Below are 26,583 nucleotides of genomic sequence, written 5' to 3'. Positions count from 1 at the left end.
TGCACTTGTAATAGAAGAGATCATGATCACTCATGTACTGAAAAAAAATTAGTTTTCATTTTTCATGTGCTGAGTTTTCTTGAAGCAAGTCAGACCTCACGTTCTCCTAAAGCTCACATGAATGTGTAGGCTATGTGTTTCCAACACTTCATTTGCCCACTGCTACCTTCCTGCTATGTTTCCTTTTTTTTTTTTTTTTGAGGCAGAGTCTTGCTCTGTAGCCCAGGCCAGAGTGCAGTGGCATGTTTTCGGCTCACTGCAACCTCTGCCTTCCGGGTTTAAGTGATTCTTGTGTCTCAGCCTCCAAAGTAGCTGTGATTGCAGGCACACACCACCAAACCTGGCTGATTATATTTTTAGTAGAGATGCAGTTTCACAATGTTGGCAAGGCTGGTCTCGAACTGTGACCTCAAGTGATCCACCCACCTCAGCCTCCCAAAGTGATGGGATTACAGGTAATAAGTCACTGCTCGCTTTGAGAAGTGTTGTCATTATTTCCATTGACAAAACCAAGGAAGGGTACAAATTGAGCTTAAAGTAATGTTAAGTCCAGAATGAGAACTCAGCACCTGAGGTCTACAAAGTATTAAGCTACTCTGAGTGACTGTGTCCTGAGCACCCACTTATGAATCAGGATGTGTAGGGAAGTGCAGAAACGGCAATAAAAACCTTCAGGGTGGGAGTCTGTGAAAAGATGCCCTGAGTCATCCAGGGAGAAAAATAGAAGAATAAAATGCATAGCTCTGAAACTGTTCTCATTACATTTGAATCTGCTTGCAAGTGAGGTATGCCTGTTTCCACTGTTGCTCAGGTGCCACAGTTTGTGAGGGTCATCTTCTTTCCAAAGGCAAGAAGGAGCAGCTGGTACAGACAGGTAGACAGTTGGACTGCCACAGCCTTGCTCTTGGAGGGACAGCGGAGGGTTGCTAACGCCAGGGAATAGAAGCCACTGTTTTCTTCCTCTCGTCCTCCTTCCACCCTGGTTATTGGCAAAAGAGCAGCCCCTGTTCCCCCCACCCTGACACTTACAAGCTGAGAGCACCCTGGGGAATCCAGAACCCACCATTCATGAATTCAGTGTCCCAGAAAGAGCCTCCTCTCCATCAAGAGAAAGCTCCCCTCCTTGCCAAGCCCTGCTGATGGATGCTCCCAACACATAATTATCTTAATTTAGGTGTGTATTTTGCGACAATATTTTGGATAACCCTGGCACTTACTCTTCTCTATTACAAACATTTATGTAACCATGCCAGCCGATTAATCTGAAGGATGTGGCAAAGAGAGGGAAAATTTCACCCACAGGAAACAAAAACCCAGTCTTTGAGGATAAATATGTACTCCAAAATTCATAACTTATTGCAGATTGCTATTGATATTTCAGAAATGTATTTGTCCCTTGGACATATTCACAGAGCGTTTGCAAGTCTATAGACACATCTATTTAATAACTGTACTGCATAATTCTTCCATGCTACATATACATGAGAACCTGCAAACACCCCCTCAATCCCCACAACAAAGGTAATAAGCTTTTGTCTCGCCGTTTTTTCTGCTTTAAGCATTCCCCTTAATGAGCTCTGCTTCTTTGTAACTCAAGAGATTTAGTATTCTGTCCAACAAAACAATTTATTGCCCAAAATGTTCTTACTGCAGATAAAATCTTAGCTTCCCCAATACTTCTGGCTCCACAGTTAATACCCTAATGTTGCATTTACAGCTGAACAAAGCGGCTTATCTCCACTAAAAGGGGAATTAGTAGTAAGAAATAATTTCAATCATCTGCTGAGTTTCTCAGTAAAGTGATGACTTCTGCATTCTCCCTTCCATGTGATGACAGGCGTGTTGGGGGCTTCCAGAAAAATAGAGCAATTCTGTCACCTAAGCTTTGTAATTTGAACAATGCATCTACATAGATCAGGCAAGAGTTAGGTCTTGGCTGTCAGGGAAAAAAAAAAAAAAAATCCACACTTGGAAATATGCTGTAGTCAGCAGTTCTTAGCTACAGATTGGATACTAACTCAAGGGGAAAAAAAATTGGTTTGAATCAACAAATGGCTCCATTTTTCCCCCTAGTCTGCGGCAAACTTATTATACACCTACAAACACACAACCACAGCCCATTACATTTCCTCAGCACGTACACATGCCCACACAGTACCACGATGGGTATATATTCTCACACGCGTGCATACAGTCTTATTTATGTGTGCACAGACATGAAGGCTGCAGGGGACGGCAAGGAGGGTGGGAAGCGAGGATCATGGAAGTAAACGGATTGAAAAACAATAAGGCAGAGGAATCCTGGATGAGTCTGCTGCAGTGATCCGATCATTTATATCAGGAAAAAAGAATGACTTGCCTGGCTAAGAATTACAAGGGAGAATTCAATTTGCTGTTCTTCATGTCTCAACCGGGGCACATGAAACCCTGGCGTGGTCCCCCAAACTGCCTAATGCGTAAACTGAAAAGGGAGGTGGTGATTGAGAATCCAGAGACTGTACTGGCCCCCATTGGAGGCACAGTAGAGAGGCTATGACCCTGGACCCCAAAATGTATGGATAAATGGAAATGCAAGAAAATGGGAAGTGCAGGTTGATTTCACTGACTGTGCCTCTAAAGGTGTGGGGGTTTGACTCCTGTGTCAACCCTTTTGAGGTCTCCTTAATAAAATCCTGTTCCCCATATAGCCATTAGGGGAGGTAAGCAAGAGATTCAGGCTGAAGACCAAAGAGAGAAGAGACTGGGCAAAATTGGAACTACTCAGAAAATACAAGTAGAAGTCATTATTTATATAGCAATCCCTCTAATTTCAGATTTCTTTTTCTTTCTCTCTCTCTCTGCTCCTTCTTTCCTTCTTTTCTTTTCTTTTCTTTTTTGATACAGAGTCTTGCTCTGTTGCTCAGGCTAGAGTGCAGTGGCACGATCTTGGCTCACTACAACCTCTGCCTCCTGGGTTCAAGTGATTCACCTGCCTCAGTCTCCAGAGCAGCTAGGATTACAGGCATGCGCCACTACACCTGGCTAATTTTGGTATTTTTCATAGAGATGGGATTTCACCATGTTGGCCAGGATGGTCTCCAACTCCTCACCTCAGGTGATCCCCCCGCCTCGGCCTCCCAAAGTGCTGGGATTACAGGTGTGAGCCACCGCACCCGGCCATTCTATGACTCTTTCAAGCTGGTGCCTCAGCCATCCTCCCTAGCTTGATGAACCGTCTTCCTGCTGGTGTGGGTGTTGGCTGCTAACTGCTGACAACCTGAATTCTTCTCTGAATGGTTGGACGTGGCGGGCACGATTCGCCTTAGCCAGAGCTGCCTGGCGTAAAGGTGGAGATAGGGGGTAAGGCGTCTACCACCCCTTCCTGGGGGACACCTTGGTGGGGATAAGACTCAGTGAAATCATCCTTGGCACAATGAATAATCCAGATCTTCTTACAAGATTAGACTGAGGCTATGTTTCCCCCTAAAACCACACCTTCCTCTGCCTTATCCTGATTCATTACCGCCACCCGCTATAGCATTGTCCAGAGAGCGTTCCTTCAATTCACCGCTTGCACACATCTGAGGCATGGTATTATCCCTAGGAAATCTGACCTAAGACAGATGGGGTAGGAAAATTATATAGAAACGATATCAAAAGTGTGCTCCTATAAATGTATACTTGAGTGTAATATTATAGTTGGATTTTTCATACAGTGAAGATACCAAAGAAAACTTGTAGATTGACATCCAGAGGTGAGCGAGAAGTGATGAGAGTCTTGCCAATCAAGTACCCCATTTTTCCAGACAAAGTTAAGGAATGAGGTCTGAAGTGAGATCCTGCATGAGTCACAGCTCTTCCATCAGGCATTTCCTGTCAGATCTCAGAACCATTGACTATATGCAAGAAGCTATAAAAACCAAGACACCAGGTCGGGCACAGTGGCTCACACCTGTAATCCCAGCACTTCGGGAGGCTGAGGCAGGCAGATAACCTGAGGTCAGGAATTTGAACCAGCCTGGCCAACATGATGAAACCCCGTCTCTACTAAAAATAGAAAAATTAGCCAGGTGTGGTGGCACGCACCTGCAATCCCAGCTACATGGCAGGCAGAAGCAGGAAAATCGCTGGAACCTAGGAGGCGGAGGTTGCAGTGAGCCGAGATCATGCCACCGCACTCCAGCCTGGGTGACATAGCAAGACTCTGTCTCAAAACAAACAAACAAACCAAACCAAAACAAAAACAAAAACAACAAAAAACCAAGACACCAAAGAGCATCAAACTCAGCCATGGACAGGAGGAGATCCCTATAGTAATTATGCAAACCCTTAGATTCAGCCATGACCAACGGTCGCCAAAACCACTCCTGAAGTTTTCAGTTTCTTAACATAATCAGAATTCCCTGTGCTTATGCTACTATGACTTGGGCTTTATAACCTACTTGGCTTAACCTGCATGGGATTAGGAGAAAGTGGCTCCAACTCCAGCCCAAGAAGAAGGAGGGGTCGTCACACACCCACAGGAGGTAAATAAATATGAACATGCCTGCCTTCTTTCCTCCTTGACCCTAAATACCTCCCATTCAAGTCACTGGTTTTGGTAGGACCATAAAGAACGCCTGGGTTTCACAATTTTATTTGATAACTGCTTGTGGAGTACCTACTAGGAGCCAGACACTTTTTGATGATCAAGGCATTTCCTAAAGTAGCTATTACTCCTGAGTGGAGGAAACAGGCCATGGTCCAAATGCAAACATATATTTCATCATAATTTTGGGATGTGCTCTGAAGAGAAACGCAAGGTGCTATAAAAGGGGACTACAGCGGAAAGTTGTCTAACCTAGAGGGTTCAGGGAGGGAGGGCTTCCATGAAAAAGGCACATGCAGGCAGAGGTCTAAAAATGATTATGAAAATGCAATGTTTGAAGAGGCAGAATAAAACATTTTTGATGGAGGAAAAGCCTGTGCAGAATCTGCAAGGGAGAAGTGGGTGTGCAACTTTCAAACACTGACAATAATTCTGGCCTGGCTTAAGTATTGTGGTGGCAAATGAGCAAAGTATGCAATGAGATTGCAAAAGGCAGGAGGGGAAGGAAGACAGAGAGAGCTTGTATTCTAAGGGCAGTAAGTAATCAGTGACAGTTTTAAGCAGCGATGGAGTGCATAGAGTAAACTAACGCAAGTTCATATCCTTGTCCCTTACCTCGGGAATCTCAGCCTACCTAAAAGAACCAGTGTCTAGACAGGCTGGTTGTGTAACCCCTTCCTTCCTTCCTTCCTTCCTTTCTTCCTTCCTCCCTCCCTTCCTTCCTTCCTTCCTTCCTTCCTTCCTTCCTTCCTCCCTCCCTCCATCCATTCATCCACCCACCCACCCACCCATCCATTCACTGACTCACTCTTCCTTTTAGTCGCTGTTAAAAGCCTACTGTATACAAGGTACACGTGCTGAGGGTGCATAGGAAGAAAAACCACACGTGATCCTCATCTGCATGGCCTTTACAGTCTTTTGGGGGGAAGATGATCATAAATCAAATCATTACACAAAAAGTTGTAAAACTGAAATGATGATGCAAGCTACAAGTGAAGGTACATGAAGTTATAGTGGTACAGTAAAGGTACTTAACCAAGTCAGTGAGGTCAAGGAAGTTTTAATTTTGTGAACGGGACAAGGAAACTGGTCCAAAAGCACACATGGGTGTTAGCTATGCAAGAAAGGGAGGAAAGGAAGTCCAGATGTGGAGAAAATCACAGCAGAGCTCTTGCAGTGAGAAAGGAAGAGCATGGGGAGGCAGGTACCCATCTAGCTCTACAGCTGGTATCCTTGGAGATCTTGAAACCGAAAAGTTCTTTCCTCTACCTCCATGAGGGCCCTTCTTTTACAAACCAGGGCACGTGCCCAAAAACACTCTCAGAGGGACATCAGCAAATGCTATTCTAAAAAGAGATTGGCCTAGAAAATCCACCCCATAGGATTAACACCAAGGTGGGACAGAGCTGGGGCCAGTCATGTGCAGGGGGTGGTGTCTGGACATGTTGCCTATCTAAAACCTTACAGTGGATTAACTGTCACATATTCAGTGCAAAAGGTCAATTAAGGATAAGAGCTATGTTCTTAAGGACTAGGAGCAGAAGGCACAGGCACAACAAGGAGTGCCAATAAGCCTCCAAAAAACACGAGGTCAGCAAGGAAGACCCCACACCCTCCAGGAAAGTCCCTGTTCCTGGCTGCACAACCAAAGCAGGCAGTAAAAAAAAAAAAAAAAAAAAAAAAAAAAAAAAAAAATCCTTCTTCCTGGACGTTTTTTATTCCCTAATTGTAATTTTTCTATATTCCCAACTCTCCACATCCCCAGGGCGTACAAATCACAGCAAACAACTCGATTGTTGGAATCTGTCCTCCCTTAAGCACACACATATTCTTATAAATGGAAAGAAAACGGTCTCTTTGTGTCCTATCGAGAAAAACAAATCGCTAAATGGATTGTCAGTTCTTATAATCACTAATTCCTCCGTAAAGAGACAACATATTGATTCCTTTCATCAAAAATCACCAAATTTATAAATTCACCATCCCTCACATAATCCAAAAATGATCTATGGTCAGGTGTTAATGCGAAACATAGCACCTTATACTTGTATAATCTCTACGATGTGCGAAGATGCTTTAGGTGCATTTTCTCATTCAGTCTTTACAATTTTGTGAAGAAAGTATTCTTTTGCATAGATGATATGAGCAAGACTTTGAGAGGTTAGAAGATGTGAGTAAGGTCCCAGCAACTGAAACTTAAACCCAAGTCTTCTGACTCCAAGTGTTGAAATCTCATAGCTAAGAACATGAGTTTGGGTGTCTCTCAGATTTGGATCAAGTACTACTTATTGGAACGTATCCTCTCTATTGTTATGGGAAAATTGCTTAACCTTTCTAGACCCCTGATATGGTTTGGCTGTGTGTCCCTACCCAAATCTCACGTCCAACTGTAGTTCTCAAGTGTTGGAGGAGGGGCCTAGCAGGAGATGACAGAATCATGGGGGCTAACATCCCCCTTGCTGTTCTTTTGATAGAGTTTTCACAAGATCTGGTTGTTTGAAAGTATGTAGCACCTCTCCCTTCTTTCTTTCTCTCTCTCTCTCTCTCTTTCTCTGTCTCCCTCTCTCCTGCTGGCCATGTGAAGATGTGCTTACTTCCTTTTCACCTTCTGCCATGATTATAAGTTTCCTGAGGCTTCCCCAGAAGCAGAGCCTGTAAAGCCCACAGAACTGTGAGCCAATTAAACCTGTTTCCTTTATAAATTAGCCAGTCTCGGGTATTTCTTTACAGCAGTATGAGAATGGACTAATACAACCCCCATCTTCTTATGTGGAAAACGGCAGTGGACTCATGGATTTTGCAGGGTGCCATAAATATTGTATGCATATAAAGCCTTCAGTATAGAAGGAACATTCTATATACTCAAGAAATTGTAACCATCAAAATCATTATTGGTGTTGTTGCTGAATTATAATTCCATGGCCTAACTAAGCCTGCTGTTGTACATACTGAAAACTCCAGCCAGATTGTCTTCTGAATTTCTCTCTAGGGTCCCAACATATCTAGATGACAATTATGCTTATAATTGGTTTTAGGCAATGTTTTGCCTCACCATGGGATTTGGCTAAAGCAAGTCATTGTGTAAGGATCTTCCAGAGTTGTTCGCAAGATTAAACAATGATATCTTTGGTCTTGGAGTCCAGAACAAAGATCAAGAATCAGGCTTCAGGGGAAGCAAGCACACCCCAATAAACATTACATTAAATAGATCTAGCTGGGCCCTGTGGCCTGTAATCCAAGTGCTTTGGGAGGCTGAGATGGGAGGACTACTTGAGCTCAGGAGTTTAAGACCAGCCTAGGCAACATGGCAAGACCTCATCTCTACAAAAAATACCAAAATTAGTTGGGCGTGGTGGCACACACCTGTAGTCCCAGCTATTCAGGAGGCTAAGGTAGAGGATCACCTAGGCCTGGACAAATCAAAGCTGCCATGAGCTGTGATCATGGCACTGCACTCCAGCCTGGATGACAGAGTGAGACTCTGCCTCCAAAGAAGAAAAAAGAAAGAAAGAAATAGACCAACTTGTAATTTTTTAAAGAATGGTGCTGCATTGTACATACTACATATGGACATACCCCCGATTCATTCAGGCTTTCCAAAGAACTTATATCACACTTTAAAAAAATGTTTTAAGCACTTACTCTGTATTAGGCACTCTATTAAGCTCTGCATGCTTGCTTTCCTTGACTTATGATATGGTTATGTCCCCATAAACTCATCATGAGTTGAAAATATTATATCAAAATTGCATTCCATACACCTAACCTGCTGAATATCATAGCTTTGTCTTCTCTACCTTAAACATACTCAAAACACTTACATTAGCCTATAGTTGGACAAACTCATCTAACGCAAAGCTAATTTTATAACAGTATTGAATATGTCATGGAATTCACTGAACACCGTACCGAACGTGAAAAATAGAAAGGTTTCATGTCATTCATAATGTCAATTAAAAAAAAAAAAGGTAAGTCAAACCACTGTTAAGTTGGGGACTGCCCGGATGTGGATTATCTCATGTAGTCCTCCCTAGAACCATATGAGGTGAGCGTTGTTTTCTTTCTTTTACAGTTGAGGGGACTTAAGCTCAGGGCAGGGGGTGAAACAAGTTATCCCAGGCAGAGAAATGATAAAAAGGACAGGTAGAATTTAAATCCACATTTGTTGTATCCCAAAGCCCATACATCGCACACTTCACTCTACAGCTTTTGAATTATACACCCCAGCAATAGTTATGTTCAGACAGTATTCATTGGCTTAAAATTATTTTCACATATCTCATTGCCACTTGTATTCAGGAATTTCCCCAGAAAGTGATGCAAGTTTCTTCTAAGGATTTTCCCAAACATATCATGGATATTGAGTGCTGTATCACGCCTGCCTCATGTGTCTGTAGAACTCTGCCAAGAAGGACAGGCTTAATCGTTTCTAGCTCCATGCAATCTGAGATCAGTTTCCTGCTATTTTTGATTATGCAAACACAATAAACACTGATTATGTTTATATGATCTTAATCAAAGGCAACAGAAACAATGTTTTGGTTGCCTTTAAATTAAAAAAAAGCAAAAAAAAAAAAAAAAGAATATTTTGTTTCGTTTTGTTTTGTTTGCGTCGCTCTTTCTTCCCCACAATAGCTGAACAACAAAAGAGCCATTAAGCTCCGGGATGCTTTCACCCTTGCAACAATGGCATAAAATAAAGGTGAAACTGGAAAATCAAAGACAGCACAAAAACAAAGCTCAAGAAATTAGCACATTAAAACAAGGAAATCCAGAGACTTTTTAAACTGATGGCAAAGCCCTACATGTACTCAGCTTTCTCCAGCATCTAAAAGATGAGGGGCCTTGCTGTTCATGGGATTGTGGGGAGGCCTGGAGTTGATGCAGGATGTGTACCGTAATGGCCCACAGCTGCCACCGACACCATTTCTAATGGCACCCTGAGCCAAAGACCTTCCAGTTTCATCTTTCTTCCAAACACACAGCACCTTTGCAATGTTTGACCACACATTCGAAGAACCTCTCTGAAGATGCATGCTTTTATTTCACAGTTTGAGATCAATGTGCCGTTCTCTTCTTGCCAGCAAATGGGCAATTTTGATAAAAAACGAGGCCCAGGGAGATACAATACTGACAGCTATTGTACATCTATGCATTTGGAAGACAGGGGTATATGAATGAATATCATGTCAGTACGATCCAGTGACTGACGGCCTCAATTCTTGACTTAGAGAATCCATATCCTCTCTTTATCAGATATGTGAAATTAGGCAAATACCTGGGTCTCACTTTTCTTATCTATGAAATGAGAATAATAATAGAACATAGCTCATAGAATTTATTACTAATCCTATACTAATTTAGCAAGATAATGCATGCCAGGTGCTTTGCACAATGGCTGGTGTATGGCAAGCACTCAAAAAACTGCCTCTTTCAGCAACCTACAGAATGGGAGAAATTTTTTGCAATTTATCCATCTGACAAAGGGCTAATATCCAGAATCTACAAAGAAATTAAACAAATTTACAAGAAAAAAACAACCCCATCAAAAAGTGGGCAAAGGATATGAACAGACACTTCTCAAAAGAAGATATTTATGCAGCCAACAAACATATAAAAAATGCTCATCATCACTGGTCATTAGAGAAATGCAAATCAAAACCACAAAGAGATACCATCTTAAGCCAATCAGAATGGAGATCATTAAAAAGTCAGGAAGTAACAGATGCTGGAGAGGATGTGGAGAAATAGGAGCACTTTTACACTGTTGGTGGGAGTGTAAATTAGTTCAACCATTGTGCAAGACAGTGTGGCGATTCCTCAAGGATCTAAAATTACAAACACCATTAGACCCAGTCATCCCATTAACTGGGTATATACCCAAAGTATTATAAATCATGCTGCTATAAAGACACATGCACAAGTATGATTATTGTGTCACTGTTCACAATAGCAAAGACTTGGAACCAACCCAAATGCCCATCAATGATAAAGACTGGATAAAGAAAATGTGGCACATATACACGATGGAATACTATGCAACCACAAAAAAGATGAGATCATGTCCTTTGCAGGGACATAGATGAAGCTGGAAATCATCATTCTCATCAAACTAATACCGGAGCAGAAAACCAAACATCACATGTTCTCACTCATAAGTGGGAGTTGAATAATGAGAACACATGGACACAGGGAGGGGAACATCACACACCGGAGCCTGTCGGGGGTGGGGGGAGGGATAACTTTAGGAGAAATACTTAATGTGGATGATGGGTTGACGGGTGCAGCGACCACCATGGCACACGTATACCTGTGTAACAAACCTGCACATTCTGCACATGTACTCCAGAACTTAAAGTACAATAAAGGACCAGTACTACAAGACCAAGCACTTCAGTGAGAAGGAAAGAACATGGGGGATGCAGGTACCCACTTTGTCCTACATCTGATATCTTTGGGGCTGTTGGGATCCCAAACCCAAGAGTCCTCACAATGCCTTGTTTAGCATGTGGCAAAATCTTAAAAGCTGGCCGGGCATGGTGGCTCACACCTGTAATCCCACCACTCTGGGAGGCTGAGGCAGATGGATCACGAAGTCAGGAGCTCGAGACTAGCCTGGCCAACATGGCGAAACTCCATCTTTACTAAAAATACAACACACACACACACACACACACACACACAAATTGCAGGGCATGGTGGCATGTGCCTATAATCCCAGCTACTCAGGAGGCTGAAGAAGGGGAATTGCTTGAACCCAGGAGGCAGAGGTTGCAGTGAGCCGAGATCATGCCACTGCACTCCAGCCTGGGTGATAGAGCAAGACTCCATCTTGAAAAAAACAAAAACAAAAACAAAAACAAAAACAAAAATCTTAAAAGCTAAAATTCTCACACATACAATAATAACCATCATGACAAACCCACCTTTTGAGATGTCATCTACCAATCGCGTCTCTGTGTAGAAATCAAAACCAGGTACAGGTTTTGAAAACAAGTTTCAATGCCCAACTGAAATGACCGCCACCTCATCTATCTTCCATCTTAGCAAATAACCATGGCCTTTCACCTTTCTGCTAGAACTACTGCAAGCTCACTCCTGCTCTTCCCACTCATACTACCTTCTGTTTGAGACATCTCCATTATTTTCCATGGCACCACTCACCCAAGCCCCAGCCTCTCCATCCTGGAATCATTTTAATTCACTCCCTTCACCTTCACTGGGTTTTCCCAGATCTGCCTGTTGATTTTCTACAATGCTACCTCCATTTCCTTCACCTTCCATTTCAGAACCGTCTTCCAGTTCAAACCACTATGACCCCTTGCCTGGACTCCTAGACGGCTCCCTAACTGCTCTCCTGCCTCCTTCTCCTGGGCCCCATTGGTCTATGTTTCAGGTGGCAAGCAGTCATCTTTGTGCAATGCAAATCTCTGCATCTGTAATTCATATAAAACACATATTCACTACCTTGGTTAACAAAACTCTGTATGATCTGGCCTTTGCCCAATTCTCAGAGCTCTCTGGTGCCCCTCTCCCCATTTTCCGGGGAGCTTTTCATCTTCCAAAAATTCCAAGTTCTTCTCCTCTTAGGGTATTTTCCTGGAAGGTTCTTTCTCCCTGCCTCGGCATGATTTGCCATTGGGGGCTCAGCTTAAATGCCAACTTAACTCTTCGTAAGGGCCTTTCTAGAGCTCCTCACCACTCTCTAATTATCTGACTTGCACTTGTCACTAACCGTATATTAATTTACACAGTTATTTATTGCTTACCTCCTTTCAACTAGAATGTAAACTGTATGCCAGCAGCATTTTGTTCATACTCTATACCACTGAATACCAAGTGGCTGAGAGGGGTTGGCATTCAATAAATATTTGTTGAGTGAATGAGAGATTCATCCTGACTTACATCTCTATCTGTTGCGAGTCTAAGTCTAGGTTGTGATTACAGGATGGTCTTATTTAACTTATCTTCTCTCCATTACTTCTAAAGTTGGCATGGCCTGCAAACCTGTTCACTCCATGACCCCTATCCCTCCTAGCTCATTTATTTCCCCATGGGAAAAATAAAGCCCAGATGGATAGATAAATGATACTGCTCAAGATGCTGTAGCCAGAGTAGCAGAAATGTCATTCAAACTCAGCTGTGTCTGGCATGAAAACCCACTGCAATAAGCAGATCTTCAGTATCAGCTCCAAGGCTAAATTCAAGAACCAAAATACCAGGAGAGCCATGTTTTTGCAATGGTGTAAATACACAGGTGCCTGTTGCACCTGAGCCATATATTCCTCATTTTTCATACTGAAGTTTTCAGCAGGAACACCCAAATGACTGTCTCTTTTTCCCTGCTTTTCATATTTATATATATTTCATATATGTATGTTTCCTATGTATATGAAAAGCATAGATAAGCATATATATCTCTCCCACATATATATATATATGAGATGAATGTATGTATATATGTTTTTTTTCCAGTATTTATACTGATGCTTCTTATACTTGGCATACTTTTTTTTTTTTTTTTTTTTTTTGAGACAGAGTCTCGCTCTGTTGCCCAGGCTAGAGTGCAGTGGTGCAATCTCAGCTCACTGCAACCTCTGCCTTCTGGGTTCAAGCAATTCTCCTGCCTCAGCCTCCTGAGTAGCTGTGACTACAGGCGCGTGCCACCACGCCTGGCTAATTTTTTGTTTTTTTAGTAGAGATGGGGTTTCACCGTGTTAGCCAGGACAGTCTCGATCTCCTGACCTCATGATCTGCCCAACTCGGCCTCCCGAAGTGCTGGGATTACAGGTGTTAGCCACCTTGCCAGGCCATACTTGGGATACTTGAACCTACTTTGCATGATGTAACTTGGATCTGAATACCCTTTGAAGAGGCATTTAATATACAGAACGGGAACTTAAGGCAATTCTGAAATAATATTACATGTTACTTTTAAATTTCTTTATCTTGAAGATGTCATATTCTCAGCCCTCAAACATGAAATGGTTTTCAACATGGAGAATGGGAAATGGAGAATAAGGAGGTCAATGTGTCAGGGAAAGTATTTCCTGATGTACACTGGTAACTCAAAAGATGAATTCCAAGTTTCATTAATTCAGTTGGCACCTCGGCCCTGGCTAGCCTAAAACTCAGATAATTCAAGAGATTTATTTCAGTGTGAAGACTCCATAACCTCAAACACTTAAAACAACGTCACTAACATATTTGCCATCCGCTTTTTTTTTTGTTTCCCTCCACTGGGGAGCCTGATTCTGTCCAAACAGAGAAGTTATATTATCTTATAAATATGTTTATGTTTGTTTGGGTTTTTTTTTTTTTCATTTTTATGGGTACATAGTAGGTGTGTATGTTTACGGGATACATGAGATGATTTGATATAGGCATGCAATGTGAAATAAGCACATCCTGGAGAATGGGGTAAACAAGAATTTCCCATTCTTGAATGAAGCACAGAACAAGACTCTGTACCAAGAACACCTGCTAGAATCAGGGTCTAAGATCAACTTGATACTGCATTTTTTTTTCTTTAGATGCCAAAGAAAATTCTCTACTCCTTAGGCATTTTCTGACCTTGCTTACCATACGTCAAGTTTAATGAACAGCTCATTGGCTAGATGTCCCTTCTTTTGTCTTCAACGTGGAACCCTTTACAGGGAGATGTCTAAAGGCAAATATCTAAACTAAACGTACTCGATGTAGGCAGCTTACAGCTCCTTGATTTAATTGCATTACACGTTTATAAGTAGGGAGCAATTTACTCTGAAGTGGTACTTACGCATTATTCCTCTTGGCTTCTCCAGGAAGCACTTGGGCTAAATTTCTATTTAATGTATGCTGGCTTTGGAACGTACGTACAAATAGCGGGATGTGTATTAACGTTTTAATTATGTGGCTATCCTCTGTTAGAAAATGAATCCAGGACGGACACAGACTTTAATTCCTTTTAACTATGAAAAACACTGTTCTTGCCATCTTGCACATTAATCAGTCTCTTAAAATGTGGATCTTCACTGGCTTACAGCAAGAAAATGGAATCAATTCGGTGAGTTATGCCATTTCCTCTCCTGTACTATCTTTGTAACGCTGTCAGTATTTAATAAGCACTAACAAGAAACCGAGCACTTTCATTTAATTAAAGTCATATATCATGTTTAATAATTAGTCATAATCAAGGTGAATGATTAGCTAGAAAAGATATGAAAAATATACATTCCAGAGCAGCTTAAAGTCACATTTTTTAAAAGTCCAAAATAAACTCTTGAGGGCTGTGGATAGCTTTAAGTATGATATAATTTATGAAATGAAATAAATCTCAAGTGTTAAAATATTTAGTGGAATGGAGAATAATGAGTCCAGATAGGATTAGTTTAATTAGTTTACTGAAATGGAGTCTTCATCGTGGCTAAGTGTGATACATTGGCTTTTGTCACTTGAAATAAAAAATAGGTAATTAGTCCCTACTCAAATATATTGTTTTCTCAGAATAGGTTGAATTTTACTTTAGGCAGCAATCCAGAACCAACTTACAATTGATTTATAAATGCTACGAGAAAAGATCATCCTTCAGACAACTTAAGAATCCAATCACTTAAAAACAGGATTCTCAAAGAGAGAAACATTTCGTCCCCCCAGGGGACATTGAGCCAAGTCCAGAGACATTTTTGGGCATCATAGTGTGGGGAGAACTACAGTTGGCATTTAGGAGGTAGAGACCAGAGACGCCACCAAACACCCAACAAAGCACTCAGCAGTCCCCACATAGAGAATTATCCAGCTCAGCGTCCACACTGCCAAGGTTGAGAAACCCTGATATAAACAGTAAATTCACTATCTAAATGTCTATGTCAACCATTAGAGGGAAAGTGTGCCCACTGTTTCTAACTTGCAAATTCCAAATCCACATGGCGGTACGTTTGCATTTTTCCTACTGAATAAACTAAAAATTGAAAAATAATAAGAGCGACATCCCAAAATAATGTATAACACTGAAGGAGAACAGGCATTGATGCCAAAAACAAATTCTCTTTTTAGGGTATATTCATGCAACAGAACACTGTGAAGCTGTTAAAAAATAATAATAAAAAAGGCAGGGTAAACAATGTATGAACCCATTTTTGTAGTCTATATATTTTACAAATATATCACTGAGAAAACAGGAATTTCAGAAATGAAGAATAGGAGTTATGTGTGTGTTTAAGAATTTTAAATTTCAAACATAGTTTTCTTTCGAATTACTTTTAGTATTTACACCTTTTCTCACAAGTTATATGCATTACTTGTACAATAAGGCAATATTATGAGCCAACAAGGAAAACAAGAAAAGTCAGGTCCCATAAAAATTTCTACTTGCACCTGGGTTTGAGAGACGTGACCTCAACCCCTTTGATGGAAGCCCTGAGATGAGAGGCCGTTTTAAGTTTAACGTGGGAGAAGTTCAAGCATCTAGAACTATCTGCGTCTGTTTACTCTGCTGTGAAGCCAGAAGACTGGGTTTGTTTGATATATAACATCTCCAGTGTATTCACAAACTATGACCTAAATATTAAACACTCATGTAGACAAAATACCAAGAAAGTGTTTCATGCAAGACAGAACACTGGATAGACCTGTCTATTTTCACTGGGAAGTCTGGAAATTCAAAACCCCACTCTCAAAATACTGTTCTTTCTCTCCATTTTCCCCTTTACGCTTTCGGGAGGATATTTAAAAAGCCTGCGATTCTTGAAAATCACTAACATCTTGGAAGAGAAGGTTAGCAAGAGGGAAAAGTCCTCTGCTTCTGTGAAATCTGAATTTCTCATTAGGGATTTTAAGTTTATTATTACATTTCTTATTCTCCCCTAGAGAATGGATTTCTAGCTGTGGCTATGGCCATGGAACATTCAGGTGCAAACGAAAACAGTTGTATGAAACGGCTGGGTTTTTGTCCTAGCAAAGACAAAACATTTGGATGATCAGTGGTGTGAGCTGCCGCCAGTGTCTGAATTGAAAGCAGATCAGAGTTTGGAAACAGTGGTTTTTGGTTTTTGTTTTGTTTTGTTTTTTTTAAATACAAATGTCTATCAATAGGGAAACTGGTTGTTTAAATTACAGTACATTGAAAGATGATTACCAGACAGATGTTAAGACTGAAGTAGATAATTTATATGTGCCAACATTGAAAAGCTTACACATTATTTTTAAGTGGTAACACAGTCATAGACACAAAGTCACTTATATTAAGCGAATATGTTCTAAATGTGTATATTTTTTAACGTGCACAGGAAATATCTGGAAAGATATGTACTAAACAATTATTAAATGATGGGGGAGGGAGGAAGGGAAGGAGAAAAAGACATTTTTTATTTCATACAATTCTATGTGGTGAAGGTGGTGATTTTTTAAACTCCGAGCATTTCTGACTCTAAAATCTTACTGTGATGTAGTTCAGACATACCAAAAGGCATATAGAGAAACACAAATACTGGCCGGGCACAGTAGCTCACACCTGTAATCTCAGTGTTTTGGGAGGCTGAGGTCAGAGGACTGCTTGAGGCCAAGAGTTCCAGACCAGCCTGTGAAACAGAGCAAGACATCCTTTTCTAAAAATTTTCTTTTAAAAAAATTAGCCAAGTGTGGTCGTGTATGCCTTTGGACCTAGCTACTTGGAAGACTGAGGCAGGAGGATTGCTTAAGCCCAGAAGGCCAAGGCTGTGAGGTGAGCTATGATGATGCCACTGTACCCCAGATGGGTGATAAGGCAAGACCCTACCTAGAAACGAAAAAAAGGAAAGAAAGGAAAAGAAGGAAGAAAGAGAAAGAAGGAAGGAAAGACAGGAGAGGAAAAGAGAAGAGAGGATATATGTGGAATGAAGTAATGAATATACAGATAAATGAATGAATCATCTTTCACACATTCAAGTGCTATAAAGTTATACTGATGAAGAATTATGCCATAGACAATTGTAAAGCATTTTTTCCTGCTCTGCAAACACAGATTCCAAAGCACAGGGGGGAAAAGGAAGGGAAGGGAAGGGAAGGGAAGGGAAGGGAAGGGAAGATGGGAAGACGGGAAGAAGAGAAGAAGGGGAAAAGGATGATATTCCTGTAGATATGACCCAGCTTAAGAAATAATTTTAGTGTGGCTAAATCCCCTGGCTGAAACCCTCCTGAGATGTACTCCTCTGCCTCACCTCTACAAGAGACAATATTCTGAATTTTGAGTTTCTTTTTTGTCTATATATACGTTTTCCAAGTACGTATGCACTTCTGAACAGCAGAGTATGAAAACCCCTGTATATTTTAATTTTTTGAGTAAATTATCCACAGTCACAACGGCAGAAGCCATTCTTCGTATATAAAGCACCAATTCATTTATTCCCACTGCTTTCTAGTATTCCATTGCACACAAGTGTTCTATTTTCTTATTCTCTCCAATTAGGCTATTATTGAAGTATTTTTGTTTCCTCCATCAGATAATATTATTATTATTATTTTAAAACAGTCTAAAAATAAGATACTCTTTTGGACAGAAAGAGGCAGGAGACAGTTACCATTGAAACTCCTGAGTTTATGGTGAAATCAAAAAGCTAAACTTCATTCAGTCTCAGCTCTTTTTCTCTTCCAAACACTCCCCTTAACCTTGAGAGGAAAGAGAGTTTACTACTACCCCTACTATTAACAACGAGTGATGACATTGGCTGCCATTATTAAATATTTACGACTGGCCAGAAGCATACCCAGTGCCACATTTCTATGAGATAAGTACTGTTAATATTGCCAGGTCGTAGACAAAGTAACTGCATTTAGAGACTAGATAACTAAGCTTGCAGTCCACCAGATTCTAAATGTCGGTGGTAGGATATCCTTCAAGGTCTGTCTGCCCTCCTGTTGTGTCTTCTGGTGAAACAGTGATAATCCACAGAAGTCCTTCATTATTGCCACGTAATAAGACACCACCCCACGTCGTTGGAAGGTCCTTATTGTGCCCTGCAAGAGGAATGGTCAAGGAATGAGGCTGACTTTGCAGGGTGCCCAACAAGAGTGTTCGTGTTCTGCAGAACTTAGATCAGCCATTGAGAAAAACAGCAGAAAGCTCACCAGCTTTGGCGGAGGCAGGGAAAAAGGAAGTGCCTGGGAAATAAAAGCCTATATTGCAAGGTCAAAACTGAATTTGTACCAAGCATTCTTCATAAAAAAGAAGGAAGAAAAACAATGAGCCTAATGCTTCTCCCACCACCATGTCCCAAATTAAAAGCATCCCTAGGTTGGAGCTGCCACTGGCTTGGCAGAAATGACATATCCAGTTGGAAAATCACCCAACACAGAAATGTTACACAAGTACCAGCCAGCTCAGAAGGCTTGGGAGACAGCAGTTCTGGGATGAAATGGATTCCACTAACATTGTTCCACCTCATCCTTGTCAGGGACTCTCCAGGGAGCTTGGCTTGGTGAGGTCTGGCTAGCAAACACATATTCTCATTCCCTAAACCTTAGACCTTGAACGACAGAAGCGTCGTCATCACCACTACATTTCTCTTGTCTCCTGATTCTCCCTGCCTTCAGGAGGAAAAGATTCAAGATAGGAGATGGTTTAGTGCACATGCTCATCGCAGCTTCCTGCATGATGTAACAACTTCCCACTCAGCAACCATAAATCTCATACTGCCTTACTCTGCCACCCATCAAAGTCCTTCTCCATCTGACTGATCTACTTCTCAATTATTCTTTTCTGCCTCCTACTTCTCCATTAGAATCCTCTAGCCACCCAAGCCTCTTTCCTCTTCTTCAGGCATGCCAAGCTTATTCTAACTTTAGAGACTTTGCACATTCTGTTCCCTGTGTTCTTCTTCTCCATACTTCCCTGGCTGTCTTCTTTCCTGTCCCAGTTAAAATGTCCCCGCCTTAAACCTTCCCTGAATCTCCAAACTACAGGAGCATCAATCCCCTATTCGCTATTTCATCACCTGGTATATTTCACTTCGCTGCACTTGTTACTCTCAATTCCTTCTTATTTGTTTACCACCTATCTCTCCCACTAAATTTAAGTTCTGAGACAGCAGGGACCTAGATGTCTTGTTTACCCCTGTGTCTCTGGTGCCTGAAATTGTTCTTAGATCCCAGAGAGGTTCTATATAAACATATGTGGAATGAATTAATGAATATACAAATAAAGGAATGAATCGTCCTTCAGATATTCAAGTGCTATAAAGTTATACTGATAAAGAATAATGCCATAGATAGTTCTAAAACATTTTTTTCCTGCCCTGAAAATACAGATTTCAAAGCACAGGGATTTAAATTCTCCTTAGGCTGTTACTACAGTAATTTTTTTCCAAATGATTGATGTGTTAGCCAAGCTGTCATATTGAATATATCTTAATGATGAAATGATTCTTCAGAAACTCTTCCTGTGTGTCACCTATAATGACATATGAAGAAGGTAAACAGGACTGGTTCTTGTGAATGAGATGTCTGCTAATTGGTTCAGCACATAAGTGCACGCCACCACCTCACATGGGTGATACTGACTGCCTGCGCCCCAATATCACTTGCTTTAAGAGCAGTGGAGGTCACTGACATATGCCAGAGCACTTCTTGTCAAGTAAATCTCCATGAATGGAATAGAACAAAGTCAAGCATGATTTAAACTGGTATTTTATTTTATCTAAATAAGTTCATTTAAACGGATACAAAAGGTAACTTCCTGAATAGATTACCTTCATGTAAGATACCATGAAAAAAAAAAAAAAAAAAACAAGTGGAAACTGAAAGCTCTTTAACTTTAAACATTTATATCTTCCATCTGTTTTGTAGAAATCTTTATAGGGACCTATGGAAATCACTGCTTTTCCAAGCAACCACATGATGCTTAGGGACATAAAAGGATACTATGTTTATCTTTTGCATGAGGCCAGTCATTCATACAACATGGGTCTAGGCACTGGGTACCTCCTAGGAAACCCAGACACTGGTAGAGAAGTTTTATGTTTCACGAGAGATGACTACTGCTTTTAACAGCTCTGAATTCTACCCATCTCTACTGCAAGGCACATCAGCCAAGATGAACTCAGTTTTTTACACTGATGTTTAAACTTTCCAGTTATTTAAGAGTCTAAAACCTGGATTAATTATACTTGTACTTCAGAAAAAAATTCCTTTGCTGCATGAACCATGAAAACAAAATGCACTGATGATCTTTAAATGACCCAGAAACCAAGATAATTATAGTTGTAATTAATTACATAACATGACGTCCCCTGATAGCTAGCTGGAGGTCTAACCCAGAAAACTCCAAGGTTGGAAAATTTGAATGTAGGGACTTATCACAGATGCAGAGCCATGGTAAGCACTCACCAATTTCTAATCTTTCTCCCAGCATGTCTGACCTCAGGCAAAAATCACTTAACCTGTTCTTATCTCCAATGCTTATCTGTGAAATGGGGATGAAAGTCCTGGATCACCTCAAAGGGGATGCTGTGTTGAGTCATACATTAGCAATGTGAAATAAAATGATTTCACAGGGAATACAGTCGAGAAATTTTAATAAAGCTGAGCTGCTCATAGAATGGGATTAAGAGCCAGTAAGTGCCAATATAATGCCATTTATCAGAATTTCATCTAAAACAGCTTTCACGGTATCACATCAATATATATATTGACATACCTCATACACATATATGTTCCAAAAATGCAGTGATTCTTTGCTTACTAAATATTTGTATTATCTTGTATTGTTTTAGAAAAGTGCCTTAGAAATGTATACCTCCTTGTTTTACAATGCACTTTTTTAGAACAACAAAAAATAAAACCAAAACTCATGTCTGAGTGTCTGGCACAAGATCCCATTCCCTGGCTTGTGGGATGGGGGTTTGGCCCACCAATGGCTCTAGTTCTTGAATCTACATTTCCCCTTCACTTCGCATTTAAGGCAGGACATGGGCACAAGGTCTTCCCTTTGCAAAGTAGCTCATATCAAATATTACTTGTCCCAAGTAGTACCGACATAAAAATGTTGCTAGTGCCATAATTACAAAGTAGATTTAAATGATTCATTAAAGCATGGGGAGAGAGAGTAGGAGAGGAACCCAGAGAGATCATCCATTTTATTTGTCACTATATTTATTTATAGGCAAGGTGCTCTCAGGACAAACTTTACTAAACCAATAAGGAACACAGAATTGTAACACAGAATGACTTTCAGTTACTGTTTATGCGAGTCCCCTATCCACCTTTTGGGAAGAACTAGGGAATCAAGAAGAGTATAAACCCATTTGTCAAATGCACTCAAGAACAGCTGGGTACACCCAAAACATCTGATGCTTTTAAAAAAAAAAAAAAAAAACCTCTCGTAACATATGGGAGCCCAATGCAGGTCTCTCTTTCCTGGATTGAGACTCTATAACCACTAATTTGTCTTGATACTCTTACCAGTAAAAAGGGGTTTCTGGATATTCCATTTTAATTTATCCTAAGTAGATATTGCTATAATTATCAGAAGTACAAACACATTAGACTGGTATTACCTTGAGACTGATAAGATGGGATAGAAGTAGTTTTGGAATGAGGCTGTCCTGTCTTTGAATACAGACTTTGTCATTTAGTAGTGATTTGGTCATTGAAACGATGTACTTCTCTGATCTTCAGAATCTTTATCATAGGATAGGGATAACGATATTAATCTCCCAACGTTACTGAAAAGATTAAGGAGGATAATGCGAAATGGCTAGCATAATGTCTGAAACATAGCAGAAACCAAAAATGTTCTTTCTCCTCCTTAAACATAGGCCTATCTACTCTAATAAAGCCAGATGGGCATAAACGGAGAATATCTCTACAACTCCTCTCACCAAGATAGATGTTGTACACATTAATTTAAATTACTCCAGGCTCCATTTAAATTTCTAAGTGCTAAGGCCTTTAAATACTAGTGCTGGCAGGTCATGGAAGAGGAACTTTCTGGATGGAATGAAAAGCATGCTATCATCAGCTATTTCAAAATACCCAGTTGTTTGAGATAAGGTGGCCAAACCTCACGGCGGTAACTCTAGGTTGCCGAGATATCTTGATGCTGTGAAAACAAAGCCATAAAAAAACTCTTGGGAGCACAAGAAGAGGACCGAATATGTGTCGAAGACAAAAGAGGGAATGTTTAGGTATTTCTAGAAGATTCCTGCCATTTTTTGTTTTTACTTTTTTTTGTTTTTAGTTTGGACACGACAATCACCCCTTCGTCTCATGCAAATTAATCTCCCTGTCAGGTTAAAAATGTGGAGGTGGGGTTAGGATTGCTAAGAGCCAGGTATATTCCTTGAGTAAAAAGCATTAATATACATATTGGCTTAAGGCTACAGTCTGCTGGATACGGTTACGCCATATCTCGGAACTCAAGCCCTAATGAATTATTCAACTCAGCAGAATAATCCAGCATAACTAGAAATAAGCAGCACATTCATTTGAGGGGAATGTTGTAGGGAGGACAGACAGGAATATTTATTTAGTGTTTATCTGTATTGTACCAAACACCTTAAGAAGGACATTCCGCCATTCCCCTTACACGGCGAACACACGGAGGCTCAGAAAAAGATAAGAAATGTGATTCCACAGGATGGTAAATGTTTGACCCCATACTGAATCCCCCAAATTCACGCTCCATGCCATTCCCACTATTTCACATCATCTGCAAACCCTGGCACTTGCAATAAAGTGCCTATTGGTGGCCCTTTGTTCCACGCCATCAGAGCTGCAGAAAAGCTCGCGTTGTATCTGGGTCTATCTGCCTCTCCATGTGTGTCTCAGAAAGATACTTTATCTTTCAAGTTTTATGGCTCATATCTGTGACTAAAATATCATTTATGACAATTCCCATCTGCTAAGCTTCAAAAGTGATATAGTTTCATTGCAAAGGGCTGCTACGAGGAGCTTAAGTTATAAGCCAAGATTTGAGTGGAATCAGAATGTACCTAAACTCTCTCTCACGAGAAGCTAAGCATTTAAGAACATGAACGTGTCCATTTTCTTGAAAAAAGTTGCTCCATGAATGTTTCCAGGCCCCAAAGTGTGCGGCCTGGTGTCTTCCCCAACACCGGTACAAAGAGCTGGTCCCCTGCAACAATCAATTATTGCAATGATCAGCTGCAATAATTGACCATTGCAAATACTGCTGCCGACACAGGTCAGACCCCATTTCTTATTCTGAGCAAAAAAGCAGAAGGCCTGGTTCCTCTGTCATCTCTGACAGTTATAGACTGGCTGTGGACCTTCTTAAAGATTAAGGCTTGCCCGGGCATTCTCTTTTGGCCATCTCCTGTTCACAGTCCAGCATTTATTACAAAGGGACTGGAGATTAACACCATCTATTCTGCCAGGAGAAAATGCACATCACTTAGTGGTCTCACAAAACGGAGACACTGTAGAATGACACAGAGCTGCCCTCCATTTCCCAGCTCAGGATCACTGTTCCTCTTAATAGTACCTGTAGCTTTGCTTCAAGACTGTCTTCATTATAACACGTATTGTGATCTTTATGTTCTAATTTCAAATGTAACATATGTTCCTTAGGTTGGTGCAAAACTAATTGTGGTTTTTGCAATTAAAAGTAATGCCATTTCTATGTTTTTAAACTTCTATAAATTTCAAAACTATAGAAAAGCTCAAAGCCACCTAGAAGCAAAATACTTTTTGTGTATTTGAGTATAACTTCTCTCTCTCTATCTCCTGCTGTTCTCTTTTCCTCCTTCTCTTCCTCCCTCCCTTTCTCCCTCTCTTCTCCTTTTCCCATTGCAGCTTTTTACAGTGATACAAAAATTCTCAGTAAGCCCCCAATAAACATAGTAATAATCCTAATTTATTACGGAAGAATGGAAAAAGAATACCGGGTACATAGGCTGCCCCTCCACCATTCCGTGCACTTAGCAGACATTATGAATTGATTCTGAAACTCCTCTTTCCTGAGTCAGATGACACCTTTCTCCAGACAGAGCTCCTAACAGCCACTACTAATCAATCAGGGTTGGCAGAAGATGTGACTTCTCTTTCTGTACATGGCCACAGCCTTCAATGAGCTTACACTCTAACTTGTCAACACAGATAAATAAAACAAATAAAGAGGCATAAGGAGAACTTCAAGCAAAATCATATTACAAAGGCAAATATCAGACACCTGGCACAGACTAGGCAGTTGTCTGATCTTAAGCAGGGTGAACACGGTGTCCTTTAGAGCCTGCTAGTACCGATATGATCCCGCTCTCATGGAATCTGAAGTGTGAAGTGGTTACTCATCCTTATGTGAACTCCAGCTCCGAGACCCAAATAGGATGTCTGTACTGATGGTGAGAACTGAGTAGCATTATAGATAGTAGGAAGTAAGTTTTGAATCACATCTTTAAAATTTAAGTTATGAGACACCAGCTTTTGAACCCAGCAATCACACTGCTAGGAAATTAACATGGCAGTAAGAAGTAACTAGGGCCCATATATGTGTTTTATTTATATATCTCTATCAGATAACTCAGTATATTCATGTGTAACATTAATGTTTATAACGGAAAAAAAAAGGAATTAAGGGAATGACTTAAATAAGGTATGTCACAGCCACCTAGTGTGGAAAAACTGAAGAAGGCTCCATGGCATATTATCAAGTGAAATAAAGCATGATAAAGTCACACAGGGCATTTAGTCTGATGTGGCTTTTTTTGTCATTATGTGAAAACAACATATACCTGTATACACATGTATGTATCATATATGTGCATATTTTTTCTTTTTTGGAGATGGAGTTTTACTCTTGTTGCCTAGGCTGGGATGCAGTGGCGTAATCTCGGCTCACTGCAACCTCCGCCCCCTGGGTTCAAGCGATTCTCCTGCTTCAGCATCCTGAGTAGCTGCGATTATAGGCGCCTGCCACCACACCCAGCTAATTTTTGTAGTTTTAGTAGAGACAGGGTTGCACCATGTTGGCCAGGCTGGTCTCAAACTCCTGACCTCAAGTTATCTGCCTGCCTCGGCATCCCAGAGTTCTGGGATTACAGGCATGATCCACCGCGCCTGGCCATATATGTGCATAGCTATACACCATGGTGCTTTTTTCTCTCCCCTAATGGCCATTGATGCTGATTAGCTTTAGTTAGATCCAAGATTTGGAGATGGACTTCATTTCGCCTCTTCCTCTGCTAGTATCATTCGAATTATTAATCACGGGCATGTACCACTTTAAGCAGAAAAAAAAAGTGTACTGGTTAATCTCAGTGGTGGGACTGTGGCACATGTGTTTACTTCTTGATTCTTCCTGGGACACATACAACACACAAATGTTACGTTAAAGAAGTAAATTCTGAGCTTCAAGTGATGGGGCCAGGTTGGAAGGGAGAAGGGCAGAAGGAGAGGAAAAACCAGGCCTTGGCATTTATGAAAACATCAGAAAGGCTTCTGAAAACCTGCGTAAAACTAAAGGCGCTTAGAGGAGAGCAGAACAAAACATAGGCAAGTCAAAAATACAGAGACATCCATCCCAATAAAATACCTGTCCTGCTGAAGCTGCAATTTCCCGAATGGGGCTTTGCTTCTGGGGTCACCATGCATTAGTATTCCACTCACCCTGGCTGCAGTCACCATTTCTCTCCATTTCTTTTTGACCTCAAGCATTTTATGCATAAATGTCAGTGTTCTTTGCAATTAATCATGCCTACCAAAGACTAATTGTGGACAACAGTCCTGCAATTAGCAAAAATGCGTTTCAAATATGCATGAATGTTCAGAAAGCACTCACATTCCAAAACCTCGGGTACCTAAACAGGAAAATTGGCCACTATTTCACAAGTCCCTTTCAAATTCAATATGAACTAGCAAGATAATCAGATCATAGCTGATGGCACCCATGCCTAGGGTCTGCTAATGAGAAAATGGTATCCTGAAATGCATGCTATGAACTTTGCAAGGCAGAACATCTGAAAACATCAAGCATGTCCTTTAGAGGAGTTAAAAAGAGTGGGGAGGAAGCAGGGGGGAAAAAGAGAAAGTGAGGCAGATAGAACTTA

At 40.8% G+C, this 26,583-nt stretch overlaps 1 protein-coding gene and 3 long non-coding RNA genes across 48 annotated transcripts in view; 1 reads left to right on the top strand and 3 right to left on the bottom strand.

Annotated features, from left to right (window-relative positions):
- The window catches only part of RBFOX1 (RNA binding fox-1 homolog 1), a 2,485,711-nt gene that overhangs the window by 315,723 nt on the left and 2,143,405 nt on the right, over positions 1 to 26,583 (bottom strand). The window lies entirely within an intron of this gene.
- LOC144337930 (uncharacterized) overlaps positions 1 to 26,583 on the bottom strand; it is a 60,811-nt gene that overhangs the window by 3,749 nt on the left and 30,479 nt on the right. The gene's annotated exons all lie outside the window — the stretch shown is intronic.
- Positions 179 to 25,878, top strand: LOC144337926 (uncharacterized). Its single transcript, XR_013411567.1, has 2 exons — positions 179 to 3,136; positions 25,579 to 25,878. It is a non-coding gene; the product is annotated as an uncharacterized LOC144337926 (long non-coding RNA).
- Positions 17,774 to 20,311, bottom strand: LOC144337927 (uncharacterized). Its single transcript, XR_013411568.1, has 2 exons — positions 19,409 to 20,311; positions 17,774 to 19,213 (listed from the first exon to the last, which is right to left on the bottom strand). It is a non-coding gene; the product is annotated as an uncharacterized LOC144337927 (long non-coding RNA).

Source organism: Macaca mulatta, chromosome 20, assembly GCF_049350105.2.
Source record: "Macaca mulatta isolate MMU2019108-1 chromosome 20, T2T-MMU8v2.0, whole genome shotgun sequence".
Classification (NCBI taxonomy): domain Eukaryota; kingdom Metazoa; phylum Chordata; class Mammalia; order Primates; family Cercopithecidae; genus Macaca; species Macaca mulatta.
This window is presented reverse-complemented; position numbering and strand designations above follow the sequence as displayed.